This window comes from Salvelinus namaycush, chromosome 4, assembly GCF_016432855.1.
Source record: "Salvelinus namaycush isolate Seneca chromosome 4, SaNama_1.0, whole genome shotgun sequence".
In the NCBI taxonomy this organism is placed as follows: domain Eukaryota; kingdom Metazoa; phylum Chordata; class Actinopteri; order Salmoniformes; family Salmonidae; genus Salvelinus; species Salvelinus namaycush.
The window spans coordinates 80,207,255-80,227,788 of NC_052310.1; the positions used below are offsets into that span (position 1 = coordinate 80,207,255).

The window sequence follows — 20,534 nt, forward strand, 5'->3', positions numbered from 1 at the left end:
AGTTTTAAAGCACGTTTCCTGCAGTTCTACACATTTTGCCATGGGGTGGAGAGAAAATTAAAATGTTGCAGTTTTATAACACATTTCATGCAATTCTACTCATTTTACCATGGTGCAGAGAGACATTTTAGCAGTTTTATAGCAAGTTTTCTGCAGTTCAACAAATTATGCCATGGGGAGGAGAGAAAATGTTACATAACTACAGTATTGATCAATTGGATCATATTATAAAGATGAAGTAAAAATACATTCAGTCTATACAGGTAAAAAAAAAGAAAAAAGAAGTGGGTCTCCACCCCAACCTCCGATCTCATTCCCCCAACCCCACCCAGCCAACATGTCTCTTCCCCCAACCTCCCATCCTCCCAGCCCCACCCAGCCAACATGTCTCCACTCCCAACCTCCCATCCCCCCAGCCCCACCCAGCCAACATGTCTCCACTCCCAACCTCCCATCCCATCCCATTCCCCCAGCCCCACCCAGCCAACATGTCTCCATTCCCAACCTCCCATCCCCCCAACCCCACCCAGCCAACATGTCTCCACCCCAACCTCCCATCCCCCCCAACCCCACCCAGCCAACATGTCTCCACTCCCAACCTCCCATCCCCCCAGCCCCACCCAGCCAACATGTCTCTTCCCCCAACCTCCCATCCCCCCAACCCCACCCAGCCAACATGTCTCCACTCCCAACCTCCCATCCCCCCAGCCCCACCCAGCCAACATGTCTCCACTCCCAACCTCTCATCCACCCAGCCCCACCCAGCCAACATGTCTCCACTCCCAACCTCCCATCCCCCCAGCCCCACCCAGCCAACATGTCTCCACTCCCAACCTCCCATCCCCCCAGCCCCACCCAGCCAACATGTCTCCACTCCCAACCTCCCATCCCCCCAGCCCCACCCAGCCAACATGTCTCCACCCCAACCTTCCATTCCCCCAGCCCCACCCAGCCAACATGTCTCCACTCCCAACCTCTCATCCCCCCAGCCCCACCCAGGCAACATGTCTCCGCTCCCAACTTCTCATCCCCCCAGCCCCACCCAGCTAACATGTCTCCACTCCCAACCTCCCATCCCCCCAGCCCCACCCAGCCAACATTTCTCCACTCCCAACCTCCCATCCCATCCCATTCCCCCAACCCCACCCAGCCAACATGTCTCCACTCCCAACCTCCCATCCCCCCAACTCCACCCAGCCAACATGTCTCCACCCCAACCTCCCATCCCCCCAGCCCCACCCAGCCAACATGTCTCCACTCCCAACCTCCCATCCCCCCAGCCCCACCCAGCCAACATGTCTCCACTCCCAACCTCCCATCCCCCCAGCCCCACCCAGCCAACATGTCTCCACTCCCAACCTCCCATCCCCCCAGCCCCACCCAGCCAACATGTCTCCACCCCAACCTCCCATCCCCCCAGCCCCACCCAGCCAACATGTCTCCACTCCCAACCTCCCATCCCCCCAACCCCACCCAGCCAACATGTCTCCACACCCAACCTCCCATCCCATCCCCCCAACCCCACCCAGCCAACATGTCTCCACTCCCAACCTCCCATTCCCCCAGCCCCACCCAGCCAACATGTCTCCACTCCCAACCTCCCATCCCCCCCAACCCCACCCAGCCAACATGTCTCCACTCCCAACCTCCCATCCCCCCAACCCCACCCAGCCCACATGTCTCCACTCCCAACCTCCCATCCCCCCAGCCCCACCCAGCCAACATGTCTCCACTCCCAACCTCCCAACCTCCCATCCCCCCAACCCCACCCAGCCCACATGTCTCCACTCCCAACCTCCCATCCCCCCAGCCCCACCCAGCCAACATGTCTCCACTCCCAACCTCCCATCCCCCCAGCCCCACCCAGCCAACATGTCTCCACTCCCAACCCCCCATTCCCCCAACCCCACCCAGCCAACATGTCTCCACCCCAACCTCCCATCCCCCCAGCCCCACCCAGCCAACATGTCTCCACTCCCAACCTCCCATCCCCCCAGCCCCACCCAGCCAACATGTCTCCGCTCCCAACCTCCCATCCCCCCAGCCCCACCCAGCCAACATGTCTCCACTCCCAACCTCCCATCCCCCCAGCCCCTCCCAGCCAACATGTCTCCACTCCCAACCCCCCATTCCCCCAGCCCCACCCAGCCAACATGTCTCCACTCCCAACCTCCCATCCCATTCCCCCAACCCCACCCAGCCAACATGTCTCTTCCCCCAACCTCCCCATCCCCCCAACCCCACCCAGCCAACATGTCTCTTCCCCCAACCTCCCCATTCCCCCAGCCCCACCCAGCCAACATGTCTCCACTCCCAACCTCCCCATCCCCCCAGCCCCACCCAGCCAACATGTCTCCACTCCCAACCTCCCATCCCCCCCAGCCCCACCCAGCCAACATGTCTCCACTCCCAACCTCCCCATCCCCCCAGCCCCACCCAGCCAACATGTCTCCACTCCCAACCTCCCAACCTCCCATCCCCCCAACCCCACCCAGCCCACATGTCTCCACTCCCAACCTCCCATCCCCCCAGCCCCACCCAGCCAACATGTCTCCACTCCCAACCTCCCATCCCCCCAGCCCCACCCAGCCAACATGTCTCCACTCCCAACCCCCCATTCCCCCAGCCCCACCCAGCCAACATGTCTCCACTCCCAACCTCCCATCCCCCCAGCCCCACCCAGCCAACATGTCTCCGCTCCAACCTCCCATCCCCCCAGCCCCACCCAGCCAACATGTCTCCACTCCCAACCTCCCATCCCCCCAGCCCCACCCAGCCAACATGTCTCCACTCCCAACCCCCCATTCCCCCAACCCCATCCAGCCAACATGTCTCCACTCCCAACCTCCCATCCCCCCAGCCCCACCCAGCCAACATGTCTCTACTCCCAACCTCCCATCCCCCCAGCCCCACCCAGCCAACATGTCTCCACTCCCAACCTCCCATCCCATTCCCCCAACCCCACCCAGCCAACATGTCTCTTCCCCCAACCTCCCCATCCCCCCAACCCCACCCAGCCAACATGTCTCTTCCCCCAACCTCCCCATTCCCCCAACCCCACCCAGCCAACATGTCTCCACTCCCAACCTCCCATCCCCCCAACCCCACCCAGCCAACATGTCTCCATTCTCAACCTCCCATCCCCCCAGCCCCACCCAGCCAACATGTCTCCGCTCCCAACCTCCCATCCCCCCAGCCCCACCCAGCCAACATGTCTCCACTCCCAACCTCCCATCCCATCCCATTCGCCCAACCCCACCCAGCCAACATGTCTCCATTCCCAACCTCCCAACCCCCCCAGCCCCACCCAGCCAACATGTCTCCACCCCAACCTCCCATCCCCGCAGCCCCACCCAGCCAACATGTCTCCACTCCCAACCTCCCATCCCATTCCCCCAACCCCACCCAGCCAACATGTCTCTTTCCCCAACCTCCCCATCCCCCCAACCCCACCCAGCCAACATGTCTCTTCCCCCAACCTCCCCATTCCCCCAGCCCCACCCAGCCAACATGTCTCCACTCCCAACCTCCCCATCCCCCCAGCCCCACCCAGCCAACATGTCTCCACTCCCAACCTCCCATCCCCCCAGCCCCACCAAGCCAACATGTCTCCACTCCCAACCTCCCATCCCATCCCATTCCCCCAGCCCCACCCAGCCAACTGGTCTCCATTCCCAACCTCCCATCCCCCCAACCCCACCCAGCCAACATGTCTCCACTCCCAACCTCCCATCCCCCCAGCCCCACCCAGCCAACATGTCTCTTCCCCCAACCTCCCATCCCCCCAGCCCCACCCAGCCAACATGTCTCCACCCCAACCTCCCATCCCCCCAGCCCCACCCAGCCAACATGTCTCCACTCCCAACCTCCCATCCCATCCCCCCAACCGCACCCAGCCAACATGTCTCCACCCCAACCTTCCATTCCCCCAGCCCCACCCAGCCAACATGTCTCCACTCCCAACCTCTCATCCCCCCAGCCCCACCCAGCCAACATGTCTCCACCCCAACCTCCCATCCCCCCAGCCCCACCCAGCCAACATGTCTCCACCCCAACCTCCCATCCCCCCAGCCCCACCCAGCCAACATGTCTCCACTCCCAACCTCCCATCCCATCCCCCCAACCGCACCCAGCCAACATGTCTCCACCCCAACCTTCCATTCCCCCAGCCCCACCCAGCCAACATGTCTCCACTCCCAACCTCTCATCCCCCCAGCCCCACCCAGCCAACAAGTCTCCACTCCCAACCTCCCATCCACCCAACCCCACCCAGCCAACATGTCTCCGCTCCCAACCTCCCATCCCCCCCAGCCCCACCCAGCCAACATGTCTCCGCTCCCAACCTCCCATCCCCCCAGCCCCACCCAGCCAACATGTCTCCACTCCCAACCTCCCATCCCCCCAGCCCCACCCAGCCAACATTTCTCCACTCCCAACCTCCCATCCCATCCCATTCCCCCAACCCCACCCAGCCAACATGTCTCCACTCCCAACCTCCCATCCCCCCAACTCCACCCAGCCAACATGTCTCCACCCCAACCTCCCATCCCCCCAGCCCCACCCAGCCAACATGTCTCCACTCCCAACCTCCCATCCCCCCAGCCCCACCCAGCCAACATGTCTCCACTCCCAACCTCCCATCCCCCCAGCCCCACCCAGCCAACATGTCTCCACCCCAACCTCCCATCCCCCCAGCCCCACCCAGCCAACATGTCTCCACTCCCAACTTCCCATCCCCCCAACTCCACCCAGGCAACATGTCTCCACTCCCAACCTCCCATCCCCCCAGCCCCACCCAGCCAACATGTCTCCACTCCCAACCTCCCATCCCCCCAGCCCCACCCAGCCAACATGTCTCCACCCCAACCTCCCATCCCCTCAGCCCCACCCAGCCAACATGTCTCCACTCCCAACCTCCCAGCCAACATGTCTCCACTCCCAACCTCCCATCCCCCCAGCCCCACCCAGCCAACATGTCTCCACTCCCAACCTCCCATCCCCCCAGCCCCACCCAGCCAACATGTCTCCACTCCCAACCTCCCATCCCCCCCAGCCCCACCCAGCCAACATGTCTCCACTCCCAACCTCCCATCCCCCCCAGCCCCACCCAGCCAACATGTCTCCATTCCCAACCTCCCATCCCCCCAACCCCACCCAGCCAACATGTCTCCACTCCCAACCTCCCATCCCATTCCCCCAACCCCACCCAGCCAACATGTCTCTTCCCCCAACCTCCCCATCCACCCAACCCCACCCAGCCAACATGTCTCTTCCCCCAACCTCCCCATTCCCCCAGCCCCACCCAGCCAACATGTCTCCACTCCCAACTTCCCATCCCCCCAGCCCCACCCAGCCAACATGTCTCCACTCCCAACTTCCCATCCCCCCAGCCCCACCCAGCCAACATGTCTCCACTCCCAACTTCCCATCCCCCCAGCCCCACCCAGCCAACATGTCTCCACTCCCAACCTCCCATCCCCCCCAACCCCACCCAGCCAACATGTCTCCACTCCCAACCTCCCATCCCCCCAGCCCCACCCAGCCAACATGTCTCCACTCCCAACCTCCCATCCCCCCAGCCCCACCCAGCCAACATGTCTCCACTCCCAACCTCCCATCCCCCCAGCCCCACCCAGCCAACATGTCTCCACCCCAACCTCCCATCCCCCCAGCCCCACCCAGCCAACATGTCTCCACTCCCAACCTCCCATCCCCCCAACTCCACCCAGCCAACATGTCTCCACACCCAACCTCCCATCCCATCCCCCCAACCCCACCCAGCCAACATGTCTCCACTCCCAACCTCCCATTCCCCCAGCCCCACCCAGCCAACATGTCTCCACTCCCAACCTCCCATCCCCCCCAACCCCACCCAGCCAACATGTCTCCACTCCCAACCTCCCATCCCCCCAACCCCACCCAGCCCACATGTCTCCACTCCCAACCTCCCATCCCCCCAGCCCCACCCAGCCAACATGTCTCCACTCCCAACCTCCCAACCTCCCATCCCCCCAACCCCACCCAGCCCACATGTCTCCACTCCCAACCTCCCATCCCCCCAGCCCCACCCAGCCAACATGTCTCCACTCCCAACCTCCCATCCCCCCAGCCCCACCCAGCCAACATGTCTCCACTCCCAACCCCCCATTCCCCCAACCCCACCCAGCCAACATGTCTCCACCCCAACCTCCCATCCCCCCAGCCCCACCCAGCCAACATGTCTCCACTCCCAACCTCCCATCCCCCCAGCCCCACCCAGCCAACATGTCTCCGCTCCCAACCTCCCATCCCCCCAGCCCCACCCAGCCAACATGTCTCCACTCCCAACCTCCCATCCCCCCAGCCCCTCCCAGCCAACATGTCTCCACTCCCAACCCCCCATTCCCCCAGCCCCACCCAGCCAACATGTCTCCACTCCCAACCTCCCATCCCATTCCCCCAACCCCACCCAGCCAACATGTCTCTTCCCCCAACCTCCCCATCCCCCCAACCCCACCCAGCCAACATGTCTCTTCCCCCAACCTCCCCATTCCCCCAGCCCCACCCAGCCAACATGTCTCCACTCCCAACCTCCCCATCCCCCCAGCCCCACCCAGCCAACATGTCTCCACTCCCAACCTCCCATCCCCCCCAGCCCCACCCAGCCAACATGTCTCCACTCCCAACCTCCCCATCCCCCCAGCCCCACCCAGCCAACATGTCTCCACTCCCAACCTCCCAACCTCCCATCCCCCCAACCCCACCCAGCCCACATGTCTCCACTCCCAACCTCCCATCCCCCAGCCCCACCCAGCCAACATGTCTCCACTCCCAACCTCCCATCCCCCCAGCCCCACCCAGCCAACATGTCTCCACTCCCAACCCCCCATTCCCCCAGCCCCACCCAGCCAACATGTCTCCACTCCCAACCTCCCATCCCCCCAGCCCCACCCAGCCAACATGTCTCCGCTCCAACCTCCCATCCCCCCAGCCCCACCCAGCCAACATGTCTCCACTCCCAACCTCCCATCCCCCCAGCCCCACCCAGCCAACATGTCTCCACTCCCAACCCCCCATTCCCCCAACCCCATCCAGCCAACATGTCTCCACTCCCAACCTCCCATCCCCCCAGCCCCACCCAGCCAACATGTCTCTACTCCCAACCTCCCATCCCCCCAGCCCCACCCAGCCAACATGTCTCCACTCCCAACCTCCCATCCCATTCCCCCAACCCCACCCAGCCAACATGTCTCTTCCCCCAACCTCCCCATCCCCCCAACCCCACCCAGCCAACATGTCTCTTCCCCCAACCTCCCCATTCCCCCAACCCCACCCAGCCAACATGTCTCCACTCCCAACCTCCCATCCCCCCAACCCCACCCAGCCAACATGTCTCCATTCTCAACCTCCCATCCCCCCAGCCCCACCCAGCCAACATGTCTCCGCTCCCAACCTCCCATCCCCCCAGCCCCACCCAGCCAACATGTCTCCACTCCCAACCTCCCATCCCATCCCATTCGCCCAACCCCACCCAGCCAACATGTCTCCATTCCCAACCTCCCAACCCCCCCAGCCCCACCCAGCCAACATGTCTCCACCCCAACCTCCCATCCCCGCAGCCCCACCCAGCCAACATGTCTCCACTCCCAACCTCCCATCCCATTCCCCCAACCCCACCCAGCCAACATGTCTCTTTCCCCAACCTCCCCATCCCCCCAACCCCACCCAGCCAACATGTCTCTTCCCCCAACCTCCCCATTCCCCCAGCCCCACCCAGCCAACATGTCTCCACTCCCAACCTCCCCATCCCCCCAGCCCCACCCAGCCAACATGTCTCCACTCCCAACCTCCCATCCCCCCAGCCCCACCAAGCCAACATGTCTCCACTCCCAACCTCCCATCCCATCCCATTCCCCCAGCCCCACCCAGCCAACTGGTCTCCATTCCCAACCTCCCATCCCCCCAACCCCACCCAGCCAACATGTCTCCACTCCCAACCTCCCATCCCCCCAGCCCCACCCAGCCAACATGTCTCTTCCCCCAACCTCCCATCCCCCCAGCCCCACCCAGCCAACATGTCTCCACCCCAACCTCCCATCCCCCCAGCCCCACCCAGCCAACATGTCTCCACTCCCAACCTCCCATCCCATCCCCCCAACCGCACCCAGCCAACATGTCTCCACCCCAACCTTCCATTCCCCCAGCCCCACCCAGCCAACATGTCTCCACTCCCAACCTCTCATCCCCCCAGCCCCACCCAGCCAACATGTCTCCACCCCAACCTCCCATCCCCCCAGCCCCACCCAGCCAACATGTCTCCACCCCAACCTCCCATCCCCCCAGCCCCACCCAGCCAACATGTCTCCACTCCCAACCTCCCATCCCATCCCCCCAACCGCACCCAGCCAACATGTCTCCACCCCAACCTTCCATTCCCCCAGCCCCACCCAGCCAACATGTCTCCACTCCCAACCTCTCATCCCCCCAGCCCCACCCAGCCAACAAGTCTCCACTCCCAACCTCCCATCCACCCAACCCCACCCAGCCAACATGTCTCCGCTCCCAACCTCCCATCCCCCCCAGCCCCACCCAGCCAACATGTCTCCGCTCCCAACCTCCCATCCCCCCAGCCCCACCCAGCCAACATGTCTCCACTCCCAACCTCCCATCCCCCCAGCCCCACCCAGCCAACATTTCTCCACTCCCAACCTCCCATCCCATCCCATTCCCCCAACCCCACCCAGCCAACATGTCTCCACTCCCAACCTCCCATCCCCCCAACTCCACCCAGCCAACATGTCTCCACCCCAACCTCCCATCCCCCCAGCCCCACCCAGCCAACATGTCTCCACTCCCAACCTCCCATCCCCCCAGCCCCACCCAGCCAACATGTCTCCACTCCCAACCTCCCATCCCCCCAGCCCCACCCAGCCAACATGTCTCCACCCCAACCTCCCATCCCCCCAGCCCCACCCAGCCAACATGTCTCCACTCCCAACTTCCCATCCCCCCAACTCCACCCAGGCAACATGTCTCCACTCCCAACCTCCCATCCCCCCAGCCCCACCCAGCCAACATGTCTCCACTCCCAACCTCCCATCCCCCCAGCCCCACCCAGCCAACATGTCTCCACCCCAACCTCCCATCCCCTCAGCCCCACCCAGCCAACATGTCTCCACTCCCAACCTCCCAGCCAACATGTCTCCACTCCCAACCTCCCATCCCCCCAGCCCCACCCAGCCAACATGTCTCCACTCCCAACCTCCCATCCCCCCAGCCCCACCCAGCCAACATGTCTCCACTCCCAACCTCCCATCCCCCCCAGCCCCACCCAGCCAACATGTCTCCACTCCCAACCTCCCATCCCCCCCAGCCCCACCCAGCCAACATGTCTCCATTCCCAACCTCCCATCCCCCCAACCCCACCCAGCCAACATGTCTCCACTCCCAACCTCCCATCCCATTCCCCCAACCCCACCCAGCCAACATGTCTCTTCCCCCAACCTCCCCATCCACCCAACCCCACCCAGCCAACATGTCTCTTCCCCCAACCTCCCCATTCCCCCAGCCCCACCCAGCCAACATGTCTCCACTCCCAACTTCCCATCCCCCCAGCCCCACCCAGCCAACATGTCTCCACTCCCAACCTCCCATCCCCCCCAACCCCACCCAGCCAACATGTCTCCACTCCCAACCTCCCACCCCCCCCAGCCCCACCCAGCCAACATGTCTCCACCCCAACCTCCCATCCCCCCAGCCCCACCCAGCCAACATGTCTCCACCTAAAATCTCTCATCCCCCCAGCCCCACCCAGCCAACATGTCTCCATCCAACCTCCAACTCTCAAAAACCATGCCCCCCCCCCCCCCCCCCCCCCCCCCTAGCAACTAGTCACCCCTTACTCCCCAGAACACCATCCCACCCGTTTGTGTCGCTTATGCCTGGAGCCGGCCCTGGTCTTAGCACGTACACAGCTGACCATTTTCTTAGGGGCCCAGATGCAAGATCATAGAGTCATAGACAGACCCCTGCCTATGATGTAAGTCACAAACTGATGGCATGCAAGGTAGCACAAAGAAAAATTGGCATGTTGTTTTAACTGTCTCCATGGTAGATGTGTTTTATAAACTCAGCAAAAAAAGAAATGTCCTCTCACTGTCAACTGCGTTTATTTTCAGCTAACTTAACATGTGTTAATATTTTTATGAACATAACAAGATTCAACGACTGAGACATAAACTGAACAAGTTCCACATACATGTGACTAACCGAAATGGAATAATGTGTCCCTGAACAAAGGGGGGGGGGGGGGGGGGGGGTCAAAATAAAAATAAACGCAGTTGACATAAAAGTAACAGTCAGTATCTGGTGTGGCCACCAGCTGCATTAAGTACTGCTGTGCATCTCCTCCTCATGGACTGCACCAGAGTTGCCAGTTATTGCTATGGTATGTTACCCCACTCTTCCACCAAGGCACCTGCAAGTTCCCTGACATTTCTGGGGGGAATGGCCCTAGCCCTCACCCTCCGATCCAACAGGTCCCAGACGTGATTGAGATCCGGGCTCTGCGCTGGCCATGGCAGAACACTGACATTCCTGTCTTGCAGGAAATCACACACAGAACGAGCAGTACGGCTGGAGGCATTGTCATGCTGGAGGGTCATGTCAGGATGAGCCTGCAGGAAGGTTACCACATGAGGGAGGAGGATGTCTTCCCTGTAACGCACAGCGTTGAGATTTTCTGCAATGACAACAAGCTCAGTCCGATGATGCTGTGACACACCGTCCCAGACCATGACGGACCCTCCACCTCCAAATCGATCCCGCTCCAGAGTACAGGCCTCGGTGTAACGCTCATTCCTTCGATGATAAACGCGAATCCGACCATCGCCCCTGGTGAGACAAAACCGCGACTCGTCAGTAAAGAGCACTTTTTGCCAGTCCTGTCTGGTCCAGCGACGGTGGGTTTGTGCCCATAGGCAACGTTGTTGCCAGTGATGTCTGGTGAGGACCTGCCTTACAACAGGCCTACAAGCCCTCAGTCCAGCCTCTCTCAGCCTATTGCGGACAGTCTGAGCACTGATGGAGGGATTGTGCGTTCCTGGTGTAACTCGGGCAGTTGTTGTTGACATCCTGTACCTGTCCCGCAGGTGTGATGTTCGGATGTACCGATCCTGTGCAAGATGTTGTTACACGTGGTTGCCACTGCGAGGATGATCAGCTGTCCGTCCTGTCTCCCTGTAGCGCTGTCTTAGGCGTCTCACAGTACGGACATTGCAATTTATTGCCCTTGCCACATCTGCAGTCCTCATGCCTCCTTGCAGCATGCCTAAGGCACGTTCAAGCAGATGAGCAGGGACCCTGGGCATCTTTCTTTTGGTGTTTTTCAGAGTCAGTAGAAAGGCCTCTTCAGTGTCCTAAGTTTTCATAACTGCGACCTTAATTGCCTACCTGTTGCCAAGCTGTTAGTGTTTTAACGACTGTTCCACAGGTGCATGTTCATTAATTGTTTATGGTTCATTGAACAAGCATGGGAAACAGGGTTTAAACCCTGTACAATGAAGATCTGTGAAGTTATTTGGATTTTTACAAATTATCTTTGAAAGACAGGGTCCTGAAAAAGGGACGTTTCTTTTTTTGCTGAGTTTACTATTATACTGGTGTCATGAAGAGAATAACTAAATGAAAGAGAAAGAGAGAGAGCGTCAGGAATCTTAACAGTTTTCTGGTGGTGATATTGTCTGTCTGACCCAGATCATATAGACATGCTGGGCTTTGGTTTTCATCTTTCCCCTAGTTATGTTTTTAGAAACAACTTGCTTTGGTACAGCCAGTTAACAGCTGGAGTCCACTAGTCACATGTCTTTTTAGTGCACCGCAGAGATACACATTTTAAAGTTGGGAAACATGGAGAAACTGTGAACTGAGCAAACATCACATCAGCAGTTTCTCTCTCTCTCTCTATCTCGGTCTCTCTTGCTCTCTTTCTCTCTCTCCCTATCTCGGTCTCTCTTGCTCTCTTTCTCTCTCTCCCTATCTCGGTCTCTCTTGCTCTCTTTCTCTCTCTCTCTCTCTCGGTCTCTCTTGCTCTCTTTCTCTCTCTCTCTCTCTCTCTCTCTCTCGGTCTCTCTTGCTCTCTTTCTCTCTCCCTATCTCGGTCTCTCTTGCTCTCTTTCTCTCTCTCTCTCTCTCTCCCTATCTCGGTCTCTCTTGCTCCCTTTCTCTCTCTCCCTATCTCGGTCTCTCTTGCTCTCTTTCTCTCTCTCCCTATCTCGGTCTCTCTTGCTCTCTTTCTCTCTTTCTCCCCATTTGTTACGATCGTCGAAATAACATTCGGACCAAGGCGCAGCGTGATATGGGTTCCACATCTTTTTATTTGTGAAACGCACAAAACAATTAAAAAAAGCAAACGATACGTGAAGCTATGGAGTGCTCACAGGCAACTACATATAAACAAGATCCCACAAAACACAGTGGGGAAATGGCTGCCTAAATATTATCCCCAATCAGAGACATGATAAACAGCTGCCTCTGATTGGGAACCATACCAGGCCAACATAGAAAAAAACAACCTAGATTACCCACCCTAGTCACACCCCGGCCTAACCAACATAGAGGATAAAAAGTCTCTCTATGGTCAGGGCGTGACACCATTCTCTCTCTCCCTCTTCATGGCAAGGCCTCGATGATGGCTGTCACTTTGTTGTCTCCTTCCAAACAGTAACATCATAAGAGTCCATGTGTGTTTTTCACAGAAACTGCCTACTGTAGAGGTTTTGCACTTCATCTCATTGGAGAGGTAGTCTGGTTAAATGAGACAGAACATTGAGTTCACCATTAAATCCACATTGAGCGCAGCATTCAGTTTGGTTTAAACAGGCTATTGGAGAGGATGAGTGACATCTGAAGACACATGACATGGAATTATTTAGGTCAACTCATAGTCATCAAATATGAAGTAACCCAAAAAGCAAGACTAGAACCATGCAATAAAATGAGATGAATTGCTCCTTAATGCAGACTACGCCAGCCATTCAGTCACACCAGTAAATGACATTTGGCGAGGATGGCTAGTGCTGTAAAACATACTCTTTAACCATTTTCCTGTCCCTGCTGGAAAAATGGCATTTATGTGACGTTTATAACCCAAAAATGTTTTATCATTATTCTGAGGCAATGAGTCGCAATGATGTATAAGATTGCTTAGTTTGCCAGATCTGCTGTGCTTTGCAAAATATCTTCATTTTTGACCTGCCATTGTATACCCAGTAGTATATCGCATTTTCTAAATTAATCAGAAATACTTCATTTTTTATCAGAAAAAAATAAATAAATGAATACTTGCTGCATTCTCCTGAGCAACATGGTCTGATATCACTGGGTGCAATCCCAAATGGCACCTTAGGGTTCATGGCGCCGGAGGGGATGGATGCCATTTTACGGAATCCTAACCAATAGTGTTATTTTGTGTGTTTTTTCGCATTTTTTGTAACTTATTTTGTACATAATGTTGATGCTACCGTCTCTTATGACCGAAAAGAGCTTCTGGACATCAGAACAGCGATTACTCACCTGAAACTGGTCAAATATTTTTTCTTTAAGAGTCTGACACCGACATTTGGGACGTAACCATGGTCTGATGTCACTGTAACAGAGAGGGGTAGGCCTATCCCCTTCCCACCTATCTGGGGTGATGAGGCCTATCCCTTTCCCACCTCTCTGGGGTGACGAGGCCTATCCCTTTCCCACCTCTTTGGGGTGATGAGTATCCCTTTCCCACCTCTCTGGGGTGATGAGGTCTATCCCTTTCCCACCTCTTTGGGGTGATGAGTATCCCTTTCCCACCTCTCTGGGGTGATGAGGTCTATCCCTTTCCCACCTCTTTGGGGCGATGAGTATCACTTTCCCACCTCTCTGGGGTGATGAGGTCTATCCCTTTCCCACCTCTCTGGAGTGATGATGTCTATCCCTTTACCACCTCCCTGGAGGCCTATACCTTTCCCACCTCTCTGGGGTGATGAGGCCTATCCCTTTCCCACCTCTCTGGGGTGATGAGGTCTATCCCTTTCCCACCTCTCTGGAGGCCTATCTCTTTCCCACCTCTCTGGGGTGATGAGGTCTATCCTTCTCCCATCTCTCTGGGGTGATGAGGTCTATCCCTCTCCCACCTCTCTGGGGTGATGAGGTCTATCCCTTTCCCACCTCTCTGGGGTGATGAGGCCTATCCTTCTCCCATCTCTCTGGGGTGATGAGGTCTATCCCTCTCCCACCTCTCTGGGGTGATGAGGCCTATCCTTCTCCCATCTCTCTGGGGTGATGGAGGCCTATCCCTTTTCTACCTCTCTGGGGTGATGAGGTCTATCCCTCTCCCACATCTCTGGGGTGATGAGGCCTATCCCCTTCCCACCTCTCTGGGGTGATGTAGAGTTACTTAGTAGGCAGTCACTTACCACAAGCTGTAGGTCACCGGACAGCCCTCTTTATTAACTTGGAGAGCAGTGTCCCGTGAGTTGTCAACATGGTGTTGTAAAAAGGGAGTAAGGGAGTCATGATCAGAACTCTACCCAAACCACAACATGTGACCTGAACATGCCATTAAAACGACACCATCATGGGAGCTAGCTTACAATACAAGGAGTTGTCTCTCTCCCTTCATGTTAAAATAGTGACTTTTTATTTTCAGTGGATAATGTCATCCCGAGTTCTTTGTTGTTCACCAGATGAACTAGCCTGGTCCCAGATCTGTTTGTTTTGTGATAAGTGATTGTCATCACTTATTATGCCACAATGATCACAGAAGTTGGCAAGACAACACAAACAGATCTGAGAGCAGGCAAGGGATGGAAATGTTGCAGAAATGTTGTTTTTATGTACAGTAAGACAGTTGGCTGGATGGCTGGATTAGATATGAAGTTGTTGATATACAACTGAATATTTCTAGGGGAAATTTTATGTTTGATGGTATTTTAGAGACATGTTATGGTTGGGTTACATTTCATAACAACACAGTTGTTAACCCTCTAGAGTCTAAGCCCTGTCAAAGCCGGGGGAGGGAGGTTCTAAGATAACATATGGAATTGTTTTAAGTATTTGATTTAGAATTGTAAGACCCCTTAAGGTTTGAAAAAAATATCTAATATAATTATTGGATGAAACATTGAATTTGGCATTACTGCTATTAGCCAATAGAAATGCATTGAATAACAGATTCACTACATGGAACAACAAATAGTAAAAAAATATATAATCGAAAGGAAATTTGTCTGTCACTGAAAAACATCCCCACAACATTATGCTGCCACCACCATGCTTCACCGTAGGGATGGTGCCAGGTTTCCTCCAGACGTGACACTTGGCATTCAGGCCAAAGGATTCAATCTTGGTTTCATCAGACCAGAGAATCTTGTTTCTCATGGTCTGGGAGTCTTTAGGTGCCTTTTGGCAAACTACAAGTGGGCTGTGCCTTTTACTGAGGAGTGGCTTCCGTCTGGCCACTCTACCATAAAGGACTGTTTGGTGGAGTGCTGCAGAGATGGTTGTCCTTCTGGAAGGTTCTCCCATCTCCATAGATGAAATCTGGAGCTCTGACCATCGGGTCATTGGAGACCATCGGGTCATTGGTCACCTCTCTGACCAAGGCCTTTCCCCCCGATTACTCAGTTTGGCCGGGCGGCCAGGTCATGGAAGAGTCTTGGTGGTTCCAAACGTCTTCCATTTAAGAATGATGGAGACCACTGTGTTCTTGGGGATCTTCAATGCTGCAAACAGTTTGTGGTACCCTTCCCCAGATCTGTGCCTTGACACAGTCCTGTCTCTGAGCTCTACGGACAATTCTTTCAACCTCATGGCTTGGTTTTTGCTCTGACATGCACTGTCAACTGTGGGACCTTATATAGATAGGTGTGTGCCTTTCCAAATAATGTCCAATCAATTGAATCTCCCGTGTGGACTTCAATCAAGTTGTAGAACATTCTCAAGGATGATCAATGGAAACAGGATGCACCTGAGCTCAATTTCGAGTCTCACAGCAATGGGTCTGAATACTTAAGTAAATAAGGTATTTCTGTTCGTTTTCTTAATACATTTGAAAAATGGTGTATTGTGTGTATTGTATGTAGTGTGTGTACTGTGTGTACCTTATGTACTGTGTGGCCGTGATCGGGAGTCCCATAGGCCCAGCATCGTTCGGTTTAGGGTTTGGCAGGGGTAGGCCGTCATTGTAAACTGACTTGCCTAGTTAAATAATGGTTAAATAAAATACAAATAATAATACTGTGTGTATGCACTGTGTGTGTTTACTGTGTTTACTGTATGTACTGTGTTCACTGTATGTATTGTGTGTACCCTGTGTACTGTATGTATGTACTGAACACTCAGGTCCGTCTTTCTCCCTCTCTAGAAAGCATAAGCCAGCTTATGGCTTATCTTGACCATTGATGGAGGACAGACAGACAGAAATGAATGATGGAGAAAGAGATGGAGAGAAAGCGAGGTGAATACCACAGGAAATACCACACAGATTTCAGTTCAATCAACTCGTATGCTTTTCATCTTCACTCACTCAACAACTCTGGAATTAGAGGTGTAAAATAACATTTAAAAGTATCTGAAAATAGTTTCCATTCAATTTCTGTTAAACAATGTTACAGAAAAACTATTGATGTAAACAAACATTTGAGTTGCATGTTCACATCACAGCTTTGGGACTATATTCTTACATCTAGATGTGTTATTTGAGTATGTGGGGCTCCACCACATGCCCGGTGCCTCCTAACGGAACACACAGGTAGACACAGGCACAGGCAGACTCTAAACTCAACTCTAAACCTAACCCTATATTCATGTCCATATCCCAGCTCAAACCTTACTCTAACCTCAACTCTAAACCTAGCCTCAACCCTAACTCTAGCTTCATGTCCACTCCCGGCTCAACCCTAATCCTAGCCTCAACCCTAACCCTTGCTTCATGTCCACTCCCGGCTCAACCCTAATCCTAGCCTCAACCCTAACGCTTGCTTCATGTCCACTCCCGGCTCAACCCTAATCCTAGCCTCCATCCTAACCATAACTTCATGTCTACATCCCGGCTCAACCCTAAACCTAGCCTCAACCCTAACCCTTGCTTCATGTCCACTCCAGGGCCGTGAGATTAAACAGGGATGAAGCTTGAGCCACACCCTCTTCAACATATATATCAAGAAATTGGCGAGGGCACTAAAACAGTCTGCAGCACCCGGCCTCACCCGACTAGATTCTGAAGTCAAATGTCTACAGTTTGATGATGATCTGGTTCTTCTGTCCCCAACCAAGGAGGGAATACAGCAGTACCTATATTTTCTGCATAGATTCTGTCAGACCTGGGCCCTGACAGTAAATCTCAGTAAGATAAAAAATTATTGTCTTCCAAAAAAGGTCCTCTTGCCACAACCATAAATACAAATTCCATCTCGACACCATTGCCCTAGAGCACACAAAAAACAATACATACCTCGGCCTAAACATCAGCACCACATGCAACTTCCACAAAGTTGCAAACGATCTGAGAGACAAGGCAAGAAGGGCATTCTACGCCATAAAAAATAACATAAAATCCGTCATACCAATTATGATCTGCCTAAAATACTTGAATCAGTTATAAAACCCATTGCCCCTTATGGCTGTGAGGTCTGGGGTCTGCTCACCAAACAAGAAGTCACAAAATGGGAAATTGAGACTCAGACACCAAATTGAGACTCAGCATGCAGAGTTCTACAAAAATATCCTCAGTGTACAATGTAAAATACCAAATAATGCATGCAGAGCAGAATTAGGCTGATACCCGCTAATGATCAAAATCCAGAAAAGAGATGTTAAAAATTCTACAACCACCTAAAATGAAGAAATTCCCAAATCTTTCATAACAAAGCCATCACCTACAGAGAGATGAACCTGGAGTAGAGTCCCCTAAGCAAGCTGGTCCTGGGGCTCTGTTCACAAACACAAACAGACCCCACAGAGCCCCAGGACAGCAACACAATTAGACCCAACCAAATCATGAGAAAACAAAAAGATAATTACTTGACACATTGGAAAGTATTAACCAAAGAACAGGGCAAACTGGCCCTAAACAGAGGGTGGCAGAATACCTGAGCACTGTGACTGACCCAAAATGAAGGAAAGCTTTGACTATGTACAGACTCAGTGAGCATAACCTTGCTATTGAGGGAGGCCGCTGTAGGCAGACCTGGCTCTCAAGGGAAGACAGGCTATGTGCACACTTCCCACAAAATGAGGTGGAAACTGAGCTGCACTTCCTAACCTCCTGCCAAATATATGACCATATTAGTGATACATATTTCCCTCAGATTACGCAGACCCACAAAGCATTCAAAAACAAATCCAATTTTAATCAATTCCCATATCCACTGGGTGAAATACCACAGTGTACCATCCCAGCAGCAATATTTGTGACCTGTTGCCACAAGAAAAGGGCAACAAGTGAAGAACAAACACCATTGTAAATACAACCTATATTTATGTTTTTTAATTTTGTCTTTTGTTCTTTAACTAACACTGTACATCTCAAAGAATTCAGACCCCTTGACTTTTCCACATTTTGTTATGTTACAGCCTTATTCTAAAACGTTGCTCATCAATCTACACACAATACCCCATAATAACAAAGCGAAAACAGGTTTTTATGAAAATTCAATTGATTGGACATGATTTGGAAAGGCACACACCTGTCTATATAAGGTCACACAGTCAACAGTGCATGTCAGAGAAAAACACTAAGCCATGAGGTCATAGGAATTGTCCGTAGAGATGGGAGACAGGATTGTGTCAAGGCACAGATCTGGGGAAGGGTACCAAAACAATTCTGCAGCATTGAAGGTCCCCAAGAGCACAGTAGCCTCCATCATTCTTAAATGGAAGAAGTTTGTAACCACCAAGACTCTTCCTAGAGCTGGCCGCCCGGCCAAACTGAGCAATCGGGAAGGAGGAAGGTGACCAAGAACCCGATGGTCACTCTATCAGAGCTCCAGAGTTCCTCTGTGGAGATGGGAAAACGTTCCAGAAGGACAACCATCTCTGCAGCACTCCACCAAACAGGCCTTTATGGTAGAGTGGCCAGACAGAAGCCACTTCTCTGTAAAAGGCACATGACAGCCCGCTTGGAGTTTGCCAAAAGGCACCTAAAGGACTCTCAGACCATGAGAAACAAGATTCTCTGGTCCGATGAAACCAAGATTGAACTCTTTAGCCTGAATGCCAAGCGTCACATCTGGAGGAAACCTGGCACAATCCCTATGATGAAGCGTGGTGGTGGCAGCAGTTTTTCAGCGGCAGGGACTGGGAGACTAGTCAGGATCGAGGAAAAGATGAATGGAGCAATGTACAGAGAGATTCTTGATGAAAATCTGATCCAGAGCTCTCAGGACCTCAGACTGGGGCGAAGGTTCACCTTCCAACAGGACAACGACCCTGAGCACACAGCCAAGACAATGCAGGAGTGGCTTCAGAACAAGTCTCTGTATGTCCTTGAGTGGCCCAGCCAGAGCCTAGATTTGAATCCGATCGAACATCTCTGGAGAGACCTGAAAATAGCTGTGCAGCGACGCTCCCCACTCAACCTGAGAGAGCTTGAGAGGATCTGCAGAGAATAATGGGAGAAACTTCCCAAATACAGGTGTGCCAAGCTTGTAGCGTCGTACCCCAAAAGACTCGAGGCTGTAATCACTGCCAAAGGTGCTTCAACAAAGTACTGAGTGAAAACTTATGTAAATGTAATATTTCAGTTTTTTTTTTATCATAGATTAGCAAACATTTCTAAAAACCTGTTTTTGCTTTGTCATTATGGGGTATTTTAGAATAAGGATGTAACGTAACATAATGTGGAAAAAGTCAAATATAGACATAGTATAATATGACATTTGAAATGAAATGAAATGAAATCAAACTTTATTTGTCACATGCGCCGAAAAGTGTATGCGCTGGTAAAGTGTAGACTTTACCGTGAAGTGCTTACTTACAAGCCTTTAACCAACAGTGCAGTTCAAGAAGAGTTAAGAAAATATTTACCAAGTAGACTAAAATAAAAAGTTATAATAAAAAGTAACACAATAAGAATAACAATAACGAGGCTATATACAGGGGGCACCGGTACCGAGTCAGTGTGCGGGGGTACAGGCTAGTTCAGGTAATCTGTACTTGTAGGTGTGGGCGAAGTGACTATGCATAGATAACAAACAAACAGCGAGTAGCAGCAGTGTACAAAAGGAATCAATGTAAATTGTCCATTGGCAATTTTATGAATTCAGCAGTCTTATGGCTTGGGGGTAGACGCTGTTGAGGAGCCTTTTGGTCCTAGACTTGGGGCTCTGGTACCACTTTCTGTGCGGTAACAGAGAAAACAGTCTATAACTTGGGTTACTGGAGTCTCTGACAATTTTATGGGCTTTCCTCTGACACAGCCTATTATATAGGTCCTGGATGGCAGGAAGCTTGGCCCCAGTGATGTACTGGGCCGTATGCACTGCCCTCTGTAGCGCCTTACGGTCAGATGCCGAGCAGTT

The 20,534-nt window shown here is 53.8% G+C and overlaps 1 protein-coding gene across 1 annotated transcript in view; it reads right to left on the reverse strand.

Moving 5' to 3' along the window:
- The window catches only part of LOC120046020 (neurexin-1a-like), a 683,076-nt gene that overhangs the window by 448,407 nt on the left and 214,135 nt on the right, over positions 1–20,534 (reverse strand). The gene's annotated exons all lie outside the window — the stretch shown is intronic.